This window comes from Anastrepha obliqua, chromosome 2 (assembly GCF_027943255.1).
Source record: "Anastrepha obliqua isolate idAnaObli1 chromosome 2, idAnaObli1_1.0, whole genome shotgun sequence".
Classification (NCBI taxonomy): domain Eukaryota; kingdom Metazoa; phylum Arthropoda; class Insecta; order Diptera; family Tephritidae; genus Anastrepha; species Anastrepha obliqua.
The window spans coordinates 9,548,778-9,572,533 of NC_072893.1; the positions used below are offsets into that span (position 1 = coordinate 9,548,778).

Consider the following 23,756-nt stretch of genomic DNA (forward strand, 5'->3'; position numbering starts at 1 on the left):
AAAGTGCGTGATTGCGAAGGTTATGTGGATATTTTATTTCATTTACCACGAAGCAACACAAAAGACTGAGCTAGAAGGGCCCAAGTGTCAGTGTATCATAACATTAAAAGTATAAAATATGTTAAAATGATAGTATTTCAACGTGATTAGTACACACATACCTATATTTCTACATCAATATTAATATGTATGTATGTATGAATATTAAAGCTCCAATTTGTTAACCTCCCAATTTATCATCAAAATTCTACGCCCCTACCTCAGCTAAGATAATATCGATTCACACTAAAATTCCATCCAAAGCCAACAAATGGCCTCTGATTTAACCTCTTCTCTCTTGCGTCTGGCCACTTTGGCATTTCATAGTTCGTCGTGTTGCTGACCACTTGTGCGCCCTTGGCAAAGGTGACATCACTTCTAAGTGCGACATTTGGAGTAGGAGAAGAAGAAAGTGGAAATTGCGCGGCGATGAAAACAATAAATTCATTTCTGCCGCCATGGCTATTCATTTCTCCACTTCTCACTCGTCTTTTGCTGCTGCAAAATGCAAAGCAAAACGAGAAAAACACAATCCATTAAAACAAGGATCAAGCGAGTAGCAGCAACAAACATAGACAGAAATATGGAAAAAGTGGCGACAAAAACTACTTTTTCCAAGGCAGACTACAAAGCGAGTGCTAGAATAATGAGGACACCAGCACGAGTGGTGAAGCGCCACCAATTGACCATTGTTTTAGTTGCTGCAAATTATTATTGTATTTGTATTTGTTAAACTCTGTTGGCTACCGCCTCGATGGTGACGCGGCATGCCAACAGCACGACTTGTGTGCTCGAATATGCCGAATAGGCAACCCTGTGGAATACGAAGTGGAGTAGAGCAGTGCAAAATCAAAAAGGAAAAAAATGTGGCAATTGTTATGGGGCAAAATGTTGCGGCAATTACTAAGAGAATGAGCGCAGCAGCAAAGGGACTGGGTGACCGGTGGGCTATTGCCAACAAATTTTACTCGTATACTGAAATTTATGAATTGGGAAGGATGATGCCGTCGAATGAGTCGAGTGTAGATGGTTTGTGGTGAAAGTGTCGTTAGGGCATTAGTGCCATAAACTTTGTTGGGTAATATGAGGTTAGATTAAGATTGTGACGCACCAACTGAGATATTCTACATTTGCATGTTTTATGGTTTTTTTTTCTTTTTTTTTTTTGTGGATGAAGGGGTACGTTCGAAGCGAATGTGGTGGGTTAAGGAGTGCTGGTCTTAATTTATGAATTTTTTCATATAAATAAATGAATTAAAAACATAAAATATATAAAAATATACAAAATCATAAAAAGTATTAAAAAAATAAAAAAATATAAAGAAAAATCATAAAAGTATAAAAAAAATTTAAAACAGTAAAAATAGTCATAAAAAATATAAAAAATAAACATAAAAAATCATAACTAAAATATAAAGAATAAAATGAAATATAAAAATTAAAGAACAAACGAAGTAAAACTATATATAAAAATCATTTAAAAAATGTTTAAAAAAGCATAAAAAAATAAAAATAAATATAGAAAATCATAAAAAACATAGAAAATATAAAACATAAAAGAATAAGAAAATATAAAAAAACATAAAAACATATAAAAAAAAATTTTAAAAATTTAAAAAATAAAAATATGTACAAATATAACAAAAACATAAAAAAATGAACTTAAAAAATCATAAAAAATTATAAAGAGTAACAATAAATTTAAAAATAAAAGAATAAACGAAGTAAAAAAATATATAAAAGATCATAGAAGCATAAGAAAATATAAAAAAAAAACATAAAAAATATATTAAGAATAAAAATTAATATAAAAATAAAAGAATAAACGAAGTAAAAAAATATATAAAAAGTCATTAAACAAATTTTTAAAAAAGCATAAAAAAATAAAAATAAATATAGAAAATCATAAAAAACATAGAAAATGTAAAAAAGCATAAAAAAATATAAGAAAAACATAAAAAAATATAAAAAAATTTAAACAGTAAAAATAGGCAAAAAAATATAAAAAAATAAACATAAAAAATAATTAAAAAAAAATATAAAAATAAAAGAATACACGAAGTAAGAAAATATATAAAAAATCATTAAAAAATGTTTAAAAAAGCATAAAAAATTAAAATAAATATAGAAAATCATAAAAAACATAGAAAATGTAAAAAATCATAAAAGCATAAGAAAATATAAGAAAAACATAAAAAAATATAAAAAAATTTAAACAGTAAAAATAGGCATAAAAAATATAAAAAAATAAACATAAAAAATAATTAAAAAAAATATAAAGAATAAAAATAAATATAAAAATAAAAGAATAAACGAAGTAGGAAAATATATAAAAAATCATTAAAAAATGTTTAAAAAGGCATAAAAAAATAAATATAGAAAATCATAAAAACATAGAAAATATAAAAAATCATAAAAACATAAGAAAATATAAAAAACACAAAAAAATATAAAAAATTTAAACAGTCAAAATAGACACAAAAAATATAAAAAAATAAACATAAAATTTCATAAAAAAAATGTAAAGAATAAGAATAAATATAAAAATAAAAGAATAAACGAAGTAAAAAAATATATAAAAAATCATTAAAAAATGTTTGAAAAAGCATAAAAAAATAAAAATAAATATAGAAAATCATAAAAAACATAGAAAATATAAAAAATCGTAAAAACATAAAAACATAAAAAAATATAAAAAATCATAAAAGCATAAGAAAATATAAAAAGCCATAAAAAATATAAAAAATTTAAACAGTCAAAATAGACATAAAAACTATAAAAAAAATAAACATTAAAAATCATAAAAAAATGTTTCAAAAAGCATAAAAAATTAAAAATAAATATAGAAAATCATAAAAAACATAGAAAGTATAAAAAATCATAAAAGCATAAGAAGATATAAAAAAATATAAAAAAATTTAAACAGTAAAAACAGGCATAAAAATTATAAAAAAATAAACTTAAAATTTCATAAAAAAATGTAAAGAATAAAAATAAATATAAAAATAAAAGAATAAATGAAGTAAAAAAATATATAAAAGATCATTAAAAAAATGTTTCAAAAATCATAAAAAAATAAAAATAAATAGATAAAATCATAAAAAACATAGAAAATATAAAAAATCATAAAATCATAAGAAAATATAAAAAACATAAAAAAATTAAAAAAATTTAAACAGTAAAAATAGACATAAAAAATATAAAAAAATAAACATAAAATTTCATAACAAAATGTAAAGAATAAAAATAAATATAAAAATAAAAGAATAAACGAAGTAAAAAATATATAAAAAATCATTAAAAAATGTTTGAAAAAGCATAAAAAAATAAAAATAAATGTAGAAAATCATAAAAAACATAGAAAATATAAAAAATCATAAAAACATAAGAATATATAAAAAAACATAAAAAAATATAAAAAACGTAAAAGAAAACTAATATAAAAAAAAATTTTTAAATTTAAAAAATAAAAATATTTATATACAAATATAAAAAGAAATAAGAAAAATACACTTAAAAAATCATAAAAAATATGAAGAATAAAAATAAAGATTAAATTCATAAAAGCAAATGTAAAAGAAACTTTTAAAAAACATTAAAAAAATATAAAAAAGCATAAAAAATTACAAAAAAAAAAAATAAATATAAAAAAAGTCATAAAAAGCATACAAACTATAAAATTATAAAAAATCATAAAAACAAAAAAATATAAATAAATATAAATAATACAATAAAAAATTAAAGAAAAACATGAAAAAATATAGAAATATATAAACAAATATAAAAGAAAACCTTAAGATATTATAAAAATAAAACATAAAAAAATTAAAAAAAAAAAATATAAAAATATATAAAAAACATGTAAAAAAATAATAAAAAACAGAAAAAATATAAAAAATATAAATAAATATAAATAAATAAAATCACAAAAAATAAAAAAAATATATAACAAACATAAAAAAATAAAAATAAAACAACATAAAAACATATAAAAAAAATAAAAATAAATGGAAAATGCCTGATTGGCATTTGTACAATGTGTGGAATTATTTTATATTTATTCTTATTCCTTTTATTGTTTGTTAAAAATTGTTGTTTTGTTAAATTTAAAAATAAATAAATATAAAAGCAGCTAAGGCAATTCGCGCAATTCTTAAATTAAGCTGGATATGAAAATATGAATATCAAATTACTTTAATATGTCATTCACACCTTTTATCACATATCCGTAACGCCCCTGTCACGGGTAAGTGACAAATAACTACCTTAAGCAAGTCATATTGGAGAAATACATTTATGACGAATATCTTCTGCTACAGCTCATCTCTATATTAGCGCATAATATTCAATATGAAATTTTAAAACTCTTTTATTGCATAAAAACAACTTTAACTTATCGGTTTTCTTTCTTTACAGCCTCGTCCAAGCCAAACTTCCAGAAATATTCATTCTGCAGGAACTCTGTGAAGGTAGGTTACCAATGGAAAAATTTAATTAAAAATCCAGCAGAACGCAAAATGTTGCATATTTGCTGAAGGTTGTACGTGTGAATGTATGTGTGAATGTATGTAAGAATGGATGAATGTATGCGTGTTTATACAAGCAAAATGAATTCCTCCTGGCACACCCATATGGAATCGATAGCATTGCATCAATGATTTGCAAAGATGTATCAATAAGCCAAATATCAAAAGTTATTTGTTTTTATGGGAATTAATTAAATTCTCGACATATCAACTAAAAGTGTGTTGGGAAAGTGATTAAAAGTCATCAAAATATTATGATAAATTTGATAGAAAAGCAAAATAGCATTTGAATTGATACACTTGCATGAATGTTCATAATGTTTTGAAGTTAAAAAAAAAAAAAAAAAATGAATTCAAAGTTATTTGCTCTTTATTTCATTAACATTGCCGGAGTACTGAGATAATTATGAAAGCATTTGGGGCACTCTTTTATTAACCTAACACTTTTCTAACTGACATATTTTTGAAGAGCTAGAAGGTTTTGAACGCTTCTTAAGAGACGAGAGAGCTGGATTTCACCCTCAACGAAACTGCGTTGACCAAGCCAATACTCTTCGTATAATAATAAAAGAACAATCAGTTGAGTGGCGCTCACCGCTTTACATGTTGCTCGTCGACTTTGAGAAGGCATCCGACTCAATCAAACGCGACTCAATATGGCAGGCATTGAGTAGAAAGTGAGTTCTCGCTAAGATAATCTGCCTCATCGGAACCCTTTATGAGAACTCCGAGCTGGCAGTACTTCAAATGGCAATTTCAGCGACCCATTCACCACCAACGCAGGCGTAAGGCAAGATTGTTCCCTGTCGGCCGTTCTCTTGGCCATCAATTGGGCCAATTGACCCAGCCCAAAAGAGACATCGGCTAGAGTTTCACCAAACATCTTGAGGACGTGGACTTCGCTGATGGCATCCGCCTTTACTCGTATTACTAGTACACACTCGGTGGCATGCAAGCAAAGGCGGACATACCAGTCACGCTGGCATGCACTGTCGGACTGGAGGTCAACATCGCCAAGTCGAAAGCTATGAGAGTCTGCGCAATAAAGCGAGGCAGATAATGGTTGACGAGTGCCCGGTGGAATTTGTCGAAAGCTTCTGGTACCTCGGTGCACTATTACGACTGATGGCTGAAAAAATGAAGATGTCAACTGTAGGATAAACAATGAAATGACGACGTTCGGGCGAATGCACACAGTAAGGGCGAGTTCTCAAATCTTTAGGTGATCTGAACTGCTAATATTAGGCTCATGTGTGTAGGCAGTATTGTTGCATAAAAGTGAAACGTGGCTGGTTTAAAACATCATCACACAGAGGCTACAATCTTTCGTCAACAAATACCGCCGCATCATCTGTATTCTGGCCGAACACCATCAGCAAGGACGCGCTGTGGAGATCAACGAATGAGGAGCTTATCCTATGGCAGCAAACATGGCGATGAGTAGGTCAAACACTTAGAAAACCACCAGATACCATCACAAGAATGGCCCTGGACTGGAGCCCGCAGTGGAGCAGAGATCGCGGTCGGCCAAATATGAATTGGCGAAGGTCGTTGCTCCGCAGCTAACAAGTGCCGATATCACATAGAATGGCGCAGAAACAAAAGCACAGAACAGTAATGATGTATGCATGTTCGGCAAAAAATGCGGTCTCAAGCCACGTGTCGTACTCTGAATGTACAACTTGGTGGTTCTGCCAATTTTGACCTACGGTTGTCTAGTTTGGTGGATAGCTCTTCGGAAGGGCCATCAAACCACAAAATGTGAGAGAGTACAGAGGACTGCAAGTACTGGCTTCACTGGGACATGTCGAAGATGCCACCCTTAACGTCATTCTGCACTTACTTCCCGTTGATGTTCAAGTTCAAATCATTCCTGCTCAGAACGCTAATAGGTTGAAGGAAGTTGACCTCTGAGGCAGATTTCTTTTGCCTTCTCTGTATTTTGTACAGATATCTCCATTCGCAAAATGGAGTTTGAGGGTTGTGGGAGGGAAGAGTCTGCACGGACATAAGTATTTCTAAGGATTCAAGATGGAATCTGTAGTGGGAGATGACTTTAAACTGCTGAAAGTTAATAGTGTTTTTTCAAGCAGAGGTCTTCGTGTTCCTTCAGGCATGCAAAATATTTAGGGATTGTTGTTGGGGGGAGGGGGACATAGATATCTTTTGAAGCTGTGATCAAGGCCCTGTCGTCAGCAAATTACAGCTCTCTTCTGGTCAACTCCTGTAAGGAGGAGATCAAATCTCTTGGGTGTGCAGGAAACATTTCTCAACAAGAGATAAGAAGCAATACAGGTGGAGTTCTATCTTATCGTGCGCTATCTCGAAAACACTTAGGCCTCAGTACGAAAGAAGCGAATGTTTAAGATGCTGAGTATCCCCGCCATTCAATTTCAAACTCGTAGCAATATTCACCGGTCCTCGGGTGATCGGAGTAGCTGGGACTTCCGTTCAACCCGCATTGCAGCAGCTGTGGGAATCCTGCAGAAAAAGATACTGTTGAACAATTTCTTTGCAAATATCTACGGTTTGGCGCTTGAAGTTCTGTAGTGTGCCTTTTGGAGATAGCCTGGGGCAGTTCTCCTCCACTACATCAACAGCACTGGCTGGCTGTAGATAGTTTCTCTTCCTTTAAGTTTTCTATCTTTTCGCAGGCAGTGGTCTAGTGTTAATGTGGCAGTGTAACCCTCGTTTTTTTATCTGACTTATCCGGTCCTTACGGTTGCTCTGTCTGACGGTCCATCAATCCCCATAACCTACGATTACAACAGGCGAAGTAATGGGGTTTTCCCCGGCAGCGCTCCATACTGCGGTATGCGATTTTAAGCACACCTTGATTTGGGAATTGGTTGGTGTGGTACTCTCTGTATAGATAATTGAATGGTCACCACATAAGCCGTTTAGATGGATGGAGGTTTAGCCAATCCGCACACCCTTTTGAGATTGAAATTTGAAATTTGAATAGGTCGAGCCAATTCAAGAGATTTGGTGGCTTCTAAAACACTCAGGCTAAAAATTCCATTGTATTTAGAGCTCTGGAAAGAGGGTAGATAGTCAAGGTGGAAAGGAGGAAAGTATCAGAGAAAGAGATAGGAAAGAATGGAGACAGAGATAGAGGTAGTTAGACCTGTGAGAATTTTCCAGATTCTTTGGCAAATCTGTAAATATCCTCCAATTTTAGAATATTACTCATTCTCATGACATTGGAACCCAAAACTCGTAGCCGTGCTCTAGCAAAGGCAGGACACTCACAGAGAAAAAGTGCTCAGTGCTACCCGCCTCCTCCAAGCAAGACAGGCACATTGGGTTCTCAATGCTTCCAATGGTGGTCATATGCTGACCCCATGAATTGTGTCCTGTAATGATGCCGACCATTAACCGAATATCTTTCCTTCTAAGTTTTAGTAGAAAGTTTGACAGTTTTCTGTTCGGACTTGTCACAAACCACTTTGCAGTTCTCCAGCGTTCTAGACCGGACCATCGCTCTTTATGTAGGTTGCCTACATAATCGCTGATGCAATTCATGATTCCTGCGGAACTGATTCCGATTATTGGCTCTCGTTCCTGTGGGGAACTGCTGATCTACGGTTGACCAATTCATCGGCAACCTCGTTTCCTTGAACACCGGAGTGTCCTAGAACCGATATAAGTACCAGCCTGTTTTATCTTGCGACAGAATTAAGTTTCTTCTTACATTCGTGAACAGCCTTTGAGGTTTTCTTCGCGTTCTCTGAGGGCACTCAGTGCAGCCTGACTGTCATTGAAAACTCCAATCTGTTTCCCGCTCCATCTCCTCTCGATTATCCATTCAACTACTTTCAGGATGGCAAAAATTTCCGTTTGGAAAACAGTTGCCATTTCCCCCATAGCACTGTGATAATTATTACTTCCCTCTTAGTTCGTAGTGACGATCTAACCACCACTTAAGCCTCCTCTTCGGGGAAAGGAGACCAACGTGATAACCGACATTCCTACCTATAGTTTTTAACTCATGTCTTTATCTGCATAATAAAGGGTGGTTAAGTTTCAAGGGCCGGTATTGATTTTGAATAAAATACAATTTTTATAAAAAATTATTGTCATATCTCTATATTATGATAATATTGGTATGGCTCAATTACGTATTGAATAAAATATTGGCCAACTGGCCGCCGCCGCCTCGGCAGCTCACCTCCATCCGATGGTCCAAATTTTCGATGACGCTGAGGCATACTTGAGGTTCTATGCCGTTAATGTGCCGAATTATCTCATCCTTTAGCTCTCGAATTGTTGCTGGCTTATCGACGTACACCTTTTTTTTCAAATAACTCCAAAAAAAGAAGTCCAACGGTGTCAAATCACATGATCTTGGCGGTCAATTGACATCGCCGCGACGTGAGATTATTCGGCCATCAAATTTTTCGCGCAAAAGAGCCATTGTTTCGTTAGCTGTGTGACAAGTGGCACCGTCCTGTTGGAACACATATCGTCCACATCCATATCTTCCAATTCGGGCCATAAAAAGTTCGTTATCATCTCACGATAGCGAACACTATTCACAGTAACTGCCTGACCGGCCTCATTTTGGAGAATAAACGGCCCAATGATGCCGCCGGCCCATAAACTGCACCAAACAGCCACTCTTTGTGGGTGCATTGGTTTTTCGGCAATTACTCTTGGATTATCATTCGCCCAAATGTGGGAATTCCTTCTTATTGACGAATCCACTGAGGAAAATATGTGCCTCATCACTGAAGCTGAAGTGCGCGATATGCATTTTGATTTGAACGCCCGTTTTCATAATAAGCCTAAATAACTTTAACGCGTTGCTCGATTATGTATGTTTCCATGATTGAAATTGAGTTATCTGAGATTGAATAATTTCAAATTAAAGCCAGAAAAAAGGTTCACGGTTAGTTGTGATTCACATTCAATATCGGCCCTTGAAATTTAACCACCCTTTACAAGAAAAAAAAATGGTTTCTAGCTCCAACAGAACTGGTTATGAATTTCCGGAGATAAATCTTCAAGCCAAAATTCAAGAAACTCGCAAACAAAAAAATATCAAAAAATTACTTTCATAATGTGTTTTCTCATAAACATAAAAAGAAGTTCAAAAAAATCGTTCCGTTTTTCCCCTAAATCTATTCAGTCTGCAAACGAATGTCCCATATACGGAAGAGAAATTAAAGTATTCTACTTTTTGTCCGACTACAGTTCGAAGCAACAGCTGCTTTAACATGAAATACTTCAGTTTTATTACTCTACTGCTTTGGTTGTCGCTTACCGCCACCGACTTGTGTCAATTTGCATATTTATTATATCTCTATGTTGCTCTTTTGTGTGAGAATGTATTAACATGCACGCAGCCACGAACACACACACACATACATAAGCACACACACGCAACCGCAAGCACCCTCTACAACTCTACATACATCCTATATGTAGTTTAACCAGTTTCTGGAAAAAGCAATTCATTTAGAAGTTGAATAAATTAATTTACAACAATTTATTGCATATGCATAGGCGCATCTACACATTTCTACTGACAGCGCAAAATAAACAAACGCTTCCGTATTTGGGCTTGCAAAAGCTGGTGAATGCAGAGTATATGTTTGTTCGCTTTGTATAGCTTTGCGTACAACTACATCCAACTACTACTGCTTGGTTGCTGGTGAATGCAATGAAAGCACTCATATGCGAATGTGGGAAGCTACAGCGGCACGAACATACACATAAATGTACAAATGTGAATGTGTATTTGGATGTGAGCAAATGTGAATAAAAACCACGCAGTCCACAGACAGCCAAAAAGGGGAAAGTGCTCAGGCAGCATTTAATAAGCCGCGCTTGCAGGCATCGTCTCGTCAAAAGCATACTTTTAGGCTGTGTATGAGTGCGCTGTATGTTGTAAAGCATTCACTAGCATAACAAGTTGCGTACAATGTGTTTACCTATGTAAATGAACAACAAACGCTGTCGGCTGCATTTAGAGAATTACTTAGTATAAATGTGTGTGTGTGTGTAGAAGAAGAAGAAGAGCTAGAGTACCGCCTCTAATCTTATCTAAAGCACTTGTTGTTAATTATACTCAAGAGAGTGAATGCATGAGACCGCATGTTGTGCATAATCTTTTCAATGAATGAGCGAATGAGTCTCGCATAGTCGCGAAAAATATGTTTACCACGTGAATACTTAGTCATAATTATGCAGTCATTTGTATGAGTAGGCAGAAAAGCCCGTGTAAAAGTCAAGAAGCACAAATCACTAGAATTGTCTAGGCGCTTGGGAGCAAATGTGAATGAGTTACGTACGCTGCTGGACTTGGGCTTGCTACAAGCAGTGAATTTTTGTACTTTAATATAATAAACTTGTATAAGTACCTAGAAATTTTGCATGCTTGCGCCGAAAGTTAGCCATTGCTATGTAATGTCTTTGGCAGCTCTTTCTTTAAATTCTTTTAAATGGCTTGAAATCGGTTGGTGCGTTATGATCAGATTTCGTTCAGAAATTTAAGGGCTATCTAAAGCTTTCACCAATGTATAAGTGTGTATAGCGTTCTATTTATAACACTTATGCACTTATTTTCTTCTTCATCGTGAAATATCATTTAAACAAACTTGATTTGTAAACCAAAATACACTCCAATCCGGAACGGAGCAATCCAGAATGCATTCAGTGAGGTTTGACGAATATTTTCCTTACCGATGGGTCCAAAAATGAATGATACTTAAACGATAGTAAGAAGTTTCACTATGCTATGGGGGAAATGGCAACTGTTTTCCAAATGGAAGTTTTGCCATCCTGAAAGTAGCCGAATGGATAATCGAGAGGAGATGAGGCGGGAAACAGATTGTAGTTTTCAATGACAGTCAGGCTGCACTGAGGGCCGTCGAGAACGCGAAGAAAACCTCAAAGGCTGTTCACGAATGTAAGAAGAAACTTAATTCTGTCGCAAGACAAAATAGGCTGCTACTTGTATGGGCTCCAGGATACTCCGGTGTTTAAGAAAACGCACTTGCCAACCGTGTACCAACGGTTCCCCCACAAAGGCCAGAACCAATAATCGGGTCCGGTTCCGCAGGAATCATGTATTGGAACAGCGATTATGTATAGGTTAGGTTAGGTTAAATGGCAGCCCTAGCTTAGGGCACACTTGGGCAAATATTGAAAATCCGTCCGTTGTGATGCCATACATGAGAGAGAAGAAAGAAGAAGGGAAGGAAGAAGGAGCCTTGGGATTAGAAACGATGATGACCATGCATTTACGACGACGCCGACGGTGGCTGATTTGCGTTCGTAGTTAGCCGCAACAAGCTACTAATGAACTTCACCAAATTTATGGTATTTACACCGGCTATATCCGCAGGCGTAGCGAAAAAATTAGAGCCCAGATGTCTAAATCTTTGCCAGACGAGAGCAGGGCGTAGCGAAAAAATGAGAGCCCAGATGTCTAAACCTTTGCCAGACGAGAGCAGGGCAGCTGAGAAGAAGGTGTTGAGATAATTCCACCTCTTCCTCAAGACAGCTTCTGCAGAACGGACTTGAGGCAATTCTAAGTCTCACCGCTTGAACACCTAACGGACAATGTCCGGTAAGGATACCCATTAAATTCGAGAGCTGGGGCTTTGTTTAGCGTAGGAGTTCCCTCGAGCGTCCCCAATCTACCCGTGGCCAGAAGGATCTCGCGACCTTGCACGTTTGCGCACTAGCCCAGCGCTCGCTGAGTTGACTCGAGGCCCATCTTTCCAGGAGCAGACCATAGGTTCTTAAGGGAAACCCAATCCTCTCATTTTGCAACGAAACTATCTCCAAAGTTTTCTGTCTAGCCAGCTCATCAGCCCAGCAGTTTCCCTCTATGTCGCTGTGACCGGGAACCCAAATGAACCTAATATTGAGGTATTCAGTTGAGAGAGAAGCCAGAAATTCACCAACTAATCTCGAACGCACAAACAACGAGCCCAAGGCTCTAATTGCCGCTTGGCTATCGAAATAAATATTTACTTCCTTAACGGTAATTACCGAATTAAGCAACCAGTCCACTGCTTCCTTAATTGCGGATACCTCCGCTTGGAAAACACTACAGTGGTCCGGAAGCCTGAATTTAAGTTTGATGGCTTTGAAGCTCCTTACAGAATACTCCCCCACCAACCCTTCCATCCAACTTCGAGTCATCTGTGAAGATGTTTCCTTACCTTGCCGCCAAATGTTGCACCCCGCCCACTCATCCCTTGAGCGATTATGTATGCAATCTACATACATAAAGAGCGACGGTCCGGTCTAGAACGCTGCAGAACTGCAAAGTGTTTTGTGACAAGTCCGAACAGAAAACTGTCAAACTTTCTATTAAAACTTGGAAGGAAAGACATTCGGTTAATGGTCGGCATCATTACAGGACACAATTCATGGGGTCAGCATATGACCACCATTGGAAGCATTGAGAACCCAATGTGCCTGTCTTGCTTGGAGGAGGCGGGTAGCACTGAGCACTTTTTCTCTGTGAGTGTCCTGCCTTTGCTAGAGCACGGCTACGAGTTTTGGGTTCCAATGTCATGAGAATGAGTAATATTCGTTCTCTAAAATTGGAGGATATTTACAGATTTGCCAAAGAATCTGGAAAATTCTCACAGGTCTAACTACCTCTATCTCTGTCTCCATTCTTTCCTATCTCTTTCTCTGATACTTTCCTCCTTCCCTCCTTGACTATCTAACCCCTTTCCAGAGCGCTAAATACAATGGGCTCTTTAGCCTGAGTATTTTAGAAGCCACCAAATCCCTTGAATTGGCTCGACCTTTTCAAATTTCAAGGACCCATGTCTGGGTCCACGATATTTTTACCCAGCTATCATGCTATACGCTTGTCTTCTTGTGTCTCTATCTGTGCGGCTTCGAATTGTTGCACTGTGTGGACGCTTATCTTTTTTCCCGTAGTACGTCCCAATGTTTCTCTTTACTGCATTCCAGTTGTCCTCGCGTTCGAGCATTTTGCTGATTATGTTGTCGGCGCGATGATGTCGACAATCTGCTTTCTCAGAGCATCTCTTTCCGCGAGCCATCTGTCGCAGCAAAAAAAAAAAAAACGTGTGTTCAGCGTCATCGCTCGGCGCTTCGCAGTGTTTGCATTTGGGATCGGTTACCTTGCCCATGCGACTTAGGTATATCCGGAAGTATTCGTGGCCCAAGATGAACTGAGTTAAGAAGTAATTCATTGCATCGAAGTTACTTTGGATCCATTGGCTTATTGATGTAATAATTCATCTGCTAATCTGTTCGGTGTCATATCGGCATTTGAGCAACCAATCAGCTGCCTCCTTGATTGCGGCTACCTCTACCTGGAACACACGGCAGTGGTCCGGTAGCCTGAATTTGAGTCTGATGGGGAGCTTCTCGCAGAAGACTCCTCCGCCAACCTTTCCTTCCTCTAGGCGAGTGGCCCCATCTTTTACCAATGAAGTATAAGCGGCATGTAACATTTAACGTTTATTTAAAAAAATACAATAAAATTAAATTAAAACAAATAAGAATTAAAAATTAAAAAAAATTAAAAAAACAAACAAAATTTAAAAAAGAATAAAAAACAAATAAAACTGGAAAATTAAAAAATAATAAAAAAAAACAAAAAATAAATAAATAAAAAACAAAAATTAAAAAATTTCTAGGGTTTAAAAATACCTACCCACAAAAAAACACTGCTACGTATGAAAGTGAATACCACATCAAGGTAACGACAACCTCTCAATAAGCATGCAACATAAACATGAACACTAAAAAGTAAACTGGCGCAAAAGGACACAAAACAAAATCTGATTTAATAAATCGCTTCATTTAAGACAGATAAAGAAGGCATTTCGGCGAACCCAACATATTTGTCAAAATACCGGAATACTGAATTTGCTCGCATGAGGTCCCACTTACTCTCCCTGCTCGCTTCACTATTCAACAACCACAAACAAACAAGCAAATAAATAGTATTAAAACTAGTAAAAAGGATTTCATAAAAAAATAAAATAAAAATATTTTACTATCCCAAAATGAATGAAAGGCCATAGCAACGATTATATTGTATATGTAGTGGAAAGGGAGATAAAAGCAGCAAAAAAAGAGAAGAAAAAACAACACGAACACAAAAAAGGCCGAGTCAACAAAATATGATTAAATTTTATGTAGCATAATTTTGGGCGCACAGAACATGAAAGAGGCACGATAAACATATGGTTATGGTGGCATTTGGGCGACCTATGGGTGTATTTACTGGGGTGCACACAAACAGATGCACTGCAGATGAGAAAGATAGGCGCGTAACCGCTACAGAATAAATTGAAAAGGAAACCAAATAACTTAAGTTTTTTTTCAAGGAAATAAAAAAAATATATCATGAAATAAAAAAAAATATATCATAAAATAAAAAAAAATATATCATAAAATAAAAAAAGTATTTATTTGTGAGCACAAAAGTATCTGCATTCACTGTGCCTGCCCGCACATACAGCCAACCTTTTACGTGCACAATTACGGCTTCTGAAAAAAATACTTTAATGAAATATAAAATCGCAAATAAAAATCTTTTTTTTTTTTAATTGCACAAAACAAGAAAAGCATATAATTAATGAAACAGTATTGAAAAGGGTGAGGCTGAAGAGAACCCATTCATTGTTGGCAATGCCATTCGAAGCGCGTACATGCAAAATACGGACAATGCCATGTGAAGGACAATATCGAAATGCAATAAATAATCAAAGACAAATTAATTTTCACGGACATGTAAAAAGTAATTTGCTTGTGTGCATTGATCCGCGTAAAGCGTATAAATATTATGTCATAGTATTGGTATCGGGTATTAAATGGCAATAACTGTTTGGATGGCGGATAAGCAAAACAAAAAAAGTACACAAACAACACGGGCGGCAAAATTGACGGTTCATCACAACTATCGGGTGGAAACAAGGCGAAAACCTTTACGAACACACGTATGCACACACACATACATACAAATATGGTATGACATGCATGTGTTTGTAGACATTTGTGTTCAACTTGTCCTATCAGCGTGGCGTATATGAATATAAAATAGTTTATTATTTTAAGGGATGTGTTTATGCACGAGTTTATTTACAAGCATCACAAAGGACAGCGGAAATTCAGCAGTTAGTGTTGCATGTACCGTTAAGTAACCTGCAAAGCAATTCAGCGCGTTTGAACTGGCGAGATTCTGGTGAATTTGGAGTCATTACTAGTTGGTGCTAGTGCTCTGTCCAGTTCATCGTGAAAAAGATTAAAAAACAAGTACTTCTTCCTCTTCTTAGAGACGCTTTGTGACGGTCTTCCACTTTAAACCAACAAACGTACTTAACGACTTGCTGGATGAACTGAAGAGGAGGGGCTGCAAGGTGGCACTTATTGTCAGAGGGAAGTTTTTAGGTACTCTGATGGAATTGATGCCGAGTATCTGAATCTAGTTGTGAACTGGACCGCAAATTTCGACCTTTCGATAAATCCTCTGAAGACGGAGCTCGCCTTATATGCGAGGAAATATAAAATACCCAGAGTTTTTCTCCCCTTAATAGCGGGCGCTCCGTTGGTGCTCTCTGACAGGATGAAGTATCTGGAACTTATCCCTTGACAGAGATCTAACGTAGAAGCCAAACATTGAGGAAAGAGTTAGGAAGGGAACAGTCTCCTGTATGATTGCAGGGGCGCTATCGGCAAAAGAAGGGGCCTCTCGCCTAAAGTCACTTTTTGGCTTTATAACACGATTATAAAATCAATCTTGAGTCCTTGACAGGTGGAACTCGCTGGAAAGGATGACATCAGTTAAGAAGCTGGAGAGGGTACAAAGGTCTGTCGTCATTGTAATCAGTGAAACGCTCCGTACAACTTCTACTCTAGCGCTTAACGCTATGCTGAATGTGGCGCCCGTGGACATTATAGGAAACACTACCGCTGCACGCGCCGCAATCAGATTAAGGTGTTCGGGCCATAAGCTAGACTTAAGCTACGAATACTCTATCATTCTTAAAAATTTTGAGTGCTGTATCATTGTACACCCACGCCAGGTCCAAGCGGACCTTTTTCCACTCATATTCCCTGAGTGGCTGGGGCGTAACATTTAGCGGCAAGGCATGGCAAATATGTTCACGCTGGTGGGGCAGTATTCTGTGATGAGCTCCCCATCAAACTCCAATTCAGGTTTCCGGACCACTGTAGAAGTAGCCGCAATTAAGGAAGCAGTGGACTGGTTGCTTAGCTCGGTATTTACCGTTAAGGAAGTAAATATTTATTCCGATAGCCAAGCGGCAATTAGGGACTCGTTGGGCTCGTTGTTTGTGCGTTCGAGATTAGTTGGGGAGTTTCTGGCTTCTCTATCAACTGCATCTGAATACCTCCATATTAGGTTCATTTGGGTTCCTGATATGCTGGCTAGACAGGGAACTTGGAGACAGTTTCGTCGCAAAATGAGAGGATTGGGGTTCCCTTAAGAACCTATGGTCTGCTCCTAGAAAGATGGGCCTCGAGTCAACTCAGGGAGCGCTGGGCTAGTGCGCAAACGTGCAAGGTCCCGAAATCCCTCTGGCCACGGGTAGATCGGGGGCGCTGGGTGTCCTTACCGGAAATTGGTCGTTAGGTGTCCACGCGGTGAGACTTGGGATTGTTTCAAGTCCGTTCTGGAGAAGCTGTCTTGAGGATGAGGTGGAATCATCTCAACACCTTCTTCTTAACTGCCCAGCAGTCGTCGTCAGGTATTCGCTGGTCTGCTACGTCTGCGGTTTCTTTGGGGTTCCAGTCAATGGCGGCCTTTGTTAAGTCACGATTTCCTCTGCGTAGAACATGACCGATCCAGCCCCATAATCGCTTTCGGATTTCTACTAGTATTGGCTTCTGTCCTATAAATTAATATTTGTCCATAATATATTGAAAATTTTTCGAAGGCATCTGTTTACAAAGACTTGTAATAAGTTTTGTTTAGCTATTGTCGCATTCCACGTTTCACAACCATAAAAAAGTCGACTTTGCATTGGAGTTAAAAATTCGCAGTTTTGTGCGCCGTGCAATATGTGATGCGTTCCAAATTGCTTTCAGAAAGCCAAATGCCGCCACAACCTTCTTTATTCGGCTTTTGATATCATCGCGCAAACCTCCAGAGATCGATATAACGCTGCCTAAATAGCAGAAAGATTGTAAGTCTGCGAGAGCGATACCATCAATTGAGAAACTTTGCGAATTTCCTGTGTTAATACGCATGACTTTGGTTTTCTGGATTTTGATCTTCAGACCAGCTCTCTCAGCTGATTCTTGCGTTGCTCGAATCTTCGTTGCTTGAATTTACATGTCAAGATAGTTGTAGGACAGAAGACAGATGTCATCTGCATAGTCAAGATCCGCTAGGCGCCCTTGCAGTCTCCTGGTAGTACCGCTTCCATCTGAAGAGATGTTTTTCATGGCGATGTACAAAAAAATGTTAAAGAGAAACACATCCCTTTCGTACACCTGCTAATATTTGGATTTTATCAACCAGAAGTTTTTCATGCATTATCTGACAGCTTGCGTCCGTGTAAAGTGGCTCGGCGAGATGAATCAATTTCGATGGGATTCCTTTGCTCTCGAAGGCGTTACGAATAGCACCATGATGTAAAGTATCGAACTCTTTTCGGAAGACTATAAAGACGAGACTGGGCGGGGTCGTACATTCAACTGTGACTCTTCAACGATAACTCGAAAACTGTTGATGTGGTCGATGCATGAACGGTTCGCTCTGAAGTACGCCACTTCCTGTCTGAGTTCTGATATAATTGTGTGGTCTACTTATATATCGGGTGCTTTTTCAGTTTCATGAGACAGTTTCATGAAATCGATATCGAGAATTATGGTTCCACAGCTCAGAATGGGGAGCTGTATTTATATTTCTATTCAGTAAGGTTTCGCAAGCCATCATGAATCGCTTAGCGACAGAACAACGCCTCCGAATTTTGCAAATTTACTTGAAAAAAAAAGAGAACAAATCCGTTCGCAGAGTTCATAGAGCCTTATTTATTTCGCAGTGAGGAAGGAGCTGTCGTTACGCTGTATGGCGAGCGCTATCAAGCCATGCTGCTGAACTTGTATTTTCACAAATTAATCAACATTTAGTTGCAACAAAACGACGTCACTTGCCATACAATGCGCTTAACAATCGATTTATTGCAATATTCAAGCCGTCATTGACGTCATTCGACCAGATTTAAAAAGTAGTCAAAAATTTGACTGATCGCCCGGTCCATATAACTCGTAACCCCGGCGAACATATGCCGGCTTTCATATTCACATAATAAGTGCCATGAAATTATCTACCAGATTATAATGAAAAAAAAAAACAATCATTCCAACAATATTTCTGTTTTGCATTATATTTTAAGTTCTCAAACTCTTAAGAAACAACCGATATTAACTAGATTTTTACATGATTTTGCTACGAAATATCAACAGTGCCAATAACAGTTCGAAAAAAGCATAACATTTATTTTCGCCTTTTTGAAACTAGGGACGAACTAGTTACTACCGGACTAGTGACTAGCGGACTAGTTACTACCGGACTAGTCAATAGCGGACTAGTTTGTATTTGGCCATATACAAGTAATTCTAGTACTCAACAAGAAACTTCTTCCAAATTGTCCCTACAGATTCACAGACTTCAATACCGAACTAGCCAATACCGGACTAGTTATTACCGGACTAGTAACTAGCGGACTAGTTACTACCGTACTAGTCATTACCAGCCTAGTTTGTATTTGGTCATATACAAGTAATTCTCGGTTTCCACAAGAAACTTCTTCCAAATTGTCCCTACAGGCTCCCATACATAGCCACGCTTCACACATTCACTAAACCAACGACAATAGCAACATCAACATCAATATCAACACCAGCATCAGCACCCGCTCTTTAATCCGCAACGCACACATAATAAACAAAACGGCCATTGTGGGAATGAGTTGAAGCGTTAAAGGAAACAAGTCTGTTTGTTGGAGGAAGTGTCACACACACGCCCACACGCACGAACAAACAAAAACGTGGCTTGGGTATTGTGCTGGCGCTTTTGTAAACAAGCCTCTGTAATGCGTTAAGTGAGCGAAGGATGCGTACGAAATACTCAACGGAAATTTAATTTTAAATGTGTATGTATGTGTGTGCTTGTTTAAGTTTGAACAAAGGAAAGCATTTGTGAGACAAATTCAAAAAAGGAATATTACGAAGTAGCTATGAATCACTTTAAAAGGCAGAAATATTAAAAATTTGCTTTTAATTATAAATTAATCGATGATATGAATTTAAGGTGAAAGAATTAATTAATTTATTTTTTTAAATTTTATTCGAAAGTAAATTTAAATATTTTAACAATTTTTTTGAAAATTATTCGTATCAGTCTGCCATATCTAAAGGTGATGAAAAATTAATCACTCTATCGGAAAATAAATTTCAATAACTAAATAATTTTTTTCAAATGGCGTCGCACGCCTGTCACTTATGATATTTGTGAATTACACAGCTGCAGTGTATCAACGAATAAGTAATGGAGCGCGTAAAGGTCAAAATAAAGATTTTCGTCATATATATTTTTTAAACATTAAGTAAAAAAGTTATTCAAAAATAAAATTGGATGATCATTTGTGTGCCATTTAGTGTCTCCAAAGAAGTTTTCGCAATTTTTACCTTTTTATGGGGAAAACTTTAAGACTATTCGTAAATTTGGAGTAATGCACCCATTCCTCGCGCCTTTGGACACTATAACTCATTATCCAATTTCAGCCTGCTTGATTTTGCTTTATCTAGAACACATTTTGTAAAAAATTTAAATTTAGTAAATATTAATAATACATTGATTGATTACCAAATTTGACTTTTTTTTCTTAATATTTTTGTCTTGTCTGTAAAAGAATTTTTACTGTAGATTATTAAAAAGTAAAAATAGATAAATATTTAACCTCTGGAACTGCATAAAATTTCATGTGAGTTTATTTTTGAAGTGCAACAAAATTAGTTCCGAAGTAGTAAAGAGTTAATGTTCGGCATTTTTTGGCAAAATTTTGCAATGGCAAGTAGTTTATTTTTTTATTGTTGCCAACTTGATTGCCCTGCTGATAATTACCCCTTAAGAAACTTTGCGAAACAAGCTCAAGTTCAAGCAACAGTAACTTCTAAAATATGTAGTAAAAATAAAGTATAAAGTTTGATGATGTTCTTAAGACTAAGTAATCGGCTATTGATAAATATGAAAATATTTCCAAGTTATGACTTAAGAAAGGTAACGGCTAAGTTAGGCAGCACTACCAAATGGGGGCTAACACCTCGTATTACGCACTATCTCTATACTTCGGTAGTTAGGCCAATCTTAATGTATGGAATACTTGTATGGTGGCCATCTGCTCAAAAGGCGACTTATGCTAAAATCATGAGTAAGGTTCAAAGAACAGCTTTTTTATGCATCTCTGGCGCTTTAAGGACTACCCAAAACAAAGCGCTCGAAGTGCTAATCAACTTACCTGTCCTAAATCTGGTAGGGAAACACGTGGCCGCCGCCTCGGCGCTTAGACTCAAAAGTATCGCGCTATGGAAAGACCGGCGGTTTGGCCACGCTTCTACTTTGCACTCTCTGAATAGTCACAAACAAGAAATAGACCACGCTATCCCTAGACTCACCGTTGAAAGGCTCTTTAAGACGAGTATACCGTCAAGAAGTGAATGGCAGACACCAAGGCCATGGAGAAGGGGGAATTAAATTTTTATACAGATGCTTCCAAGCTAGACGATAAGGTTGGCTATGGAGTTTTCTCGAAGGAATTAGGACTGGAACTATCCGTTCGACAACCAGACTACTGCAGCGTCTATCAGGCAGAGGTTCAAGCTATAAAAGAAGTCGCTACATATCTAAATACGCACGCCGTAACAAAAACGACTATAAATATATTCTCGGCTAGGCAGACGGCCATTAAATCAATGAATGCGGCTATACTAAGATCAAAGGTTGCACAAGAATGCCGGCCAGCCCTAAATGATATTAGTGACGTATTCAAGGTCAGCCTTATTTGGGTTCCGCGGCATAGAGATATTGAGAGAAACGGTAAAGCTGATGATCTAGCCAGAAAAGGTAATGCTCTTCAACTGTTTAGTGATAAACGCACCCATGGCCACGAGTAAATGAATAATGAAAAATAACATTATCTAAGAGGCCAATAGGTCATGGAGAAATGAAGATACGTGTCTAACAGCTAGGCTACTTTGGCCGCAAATAAACAAGAAAAGCACAAAGGAATTGGTTAGTCTCTCAAAAGAAGATATCTCGAAGGTCGTGGCTTATTTAACCGGTCACTGGCTATTTGGCAGGCATTCCTTGAGTCAAGGAGTATTCTCCCATAAATATTGCTATTATGATACTACTAAAATGCCAGTCAACTTCGATTATTTCTGTGATTTTATAGACTTTATGGAGTCCACGAAACTTAAATTGCTCGTAATTAGCTGTTACACCATCGGCACCATAAGTAGCATTCACAATTCACATTTTCAGCGCCCTGGCCTGCATTTTCGACTTTATCAAAAATCAAAAAAGCTGTAAAATGTTCCAAATTTTTTCTTCGTTGACTTGAATTGCTGACAGCCTATAACTCTCAACTGAATGGAACAGACTAAAAACAGCAAAAGAGGTTTTTTAGTATGAAATGCGAAAACAACGAGCAGTCAGCATCTTAACAGTTGGTAGATGATTTAAAGTACCGCACCAAATTCAATAGACACTCGAAATGGCTCATGTGCGGCTAGCGAGCTAAACTGTGGCATCAAAATGCATCTCGATTTCAATGCTAGTAAGCTGTTATTTTCTTTCGCAACTATTTCAACCTTGGTTTATTTTCGATCACTTACAAAAAATTTTTGTACAAACTATTTAAAATATTTGCAGAGCAATTAGATTTAAAGGCGGCCGATACACTTTGCTGTATCGCATAATCGACATCCATTTCCTAAGAAATTTACTTTACTAATTTTCCACCATTTACAAACGACCACTCCTGCTGTTTTCTTATATTTCCAATATTATTTTTGTTATCAAGATTGCCGTATAAACTCATTGCCACTCGTCACGTTGACAGCTGGTGACAACAAGTCGCCCCCCATCTGAAATGCCTGCACAGTTAGCGACCTACTCATAAACGTTTCGTCCTACGGCTATAAAAAGCCACTTTACTTAAGTGTACTTCAAAATGAAAGCCCGTAAGGTCAATAACATCATTTCCTTTAGCAACAAACAGGAAGCAACAACAACAGGAATGCCCAACTAAATAAAGCAATTGCGCCGTTTTCAACAAGCCTGGAGAAGTGCCTCAATCACAAACACAAACCAAACAGACAGCCAAAGAACAAGCAGCGCAGCAAAGAGAGTTAGAGGCGAGACGGACGATGAACGAATGAACGAACAACAAAAGAAACTTTAACAACAAAGTCAATAACGACGATGACGATAGCGCGACGACGACGGTGCTAAAAATATAACAAATACAACAGACTCTTTCGTGTATTGGACATTCCGCTCAGAAGGTGGGCGAACTTACCGCACACAAACAACTATGTTATGCCAAGCGACTTGATGGGGGAGCACCGATGGTTTTCGAAACATTTATTTCCTATTTTACTGCTTTTTTGCGCTTAGTTGAAGCTTTGTAATTTATTTTATTAACCACTTAATAGAGTATAATTAATACAGGCGTGGAAAAACCAACTTTTATAGGTAGCAAAGGTAGTACGTAAAAAATTTGGATGTTGCTGATGTGTTTCCGGTATTAGTTGCCTTATGAATGACAATATTTGCAATTTTGGCCATTACTTCACACACTCCAATTCAATGAGGAAATAGAAACTGAAGCGGAAATGAAAATAAAAATTAAAACCGTAAGCAACTAAAGCTGCGTGGACAAGATACGAGTATAAAATAATAATTTTTAATTATATTAAGAACGGCTATGAAATTTTGAATAAGACATGTCTGTGAAACGTCTGGAAAAATTTCTCTGATCAATCTGTGCCACAGTGTTCCAATAATTTGCGCGTCCAGTTTGAAAGATCGGGCGTTTAATGCTTCATGAAATTTTATTACTTACACAAGGTGGCGCAAAATTAATCACCTTATTAGAAGGCCATAGATCATCATCATTGTTAGCTGAACAACCCAGGTCGGGTCTTCGC

At 36.7% G+C, this 23,756-nt stretch overlaps 1 protein-coding gene across 2 annotated transcripts in view; it reads left to right on the plus strand.

Moving 5' to 3' along the window:
- The window catches only part of LOC129236836 (loricrin), a 154,645-nt gene that overhangs the window by 49,900 nt on the left and 80,989 nt on the right, over positions 1 to 23,756 (plus strand). For both annotated transcript variants that reach the window (XM_054871088.1, XM_054871089.1), the window contains one exon: positions 4,456 to 4,508. The gene's annotated coding sequence lies outside the window, so the exon portion shown is untranslated. The remainder of the gene's footprint in view (positions 1 to 4,455; positions 4,509 to 23,756) is intronic.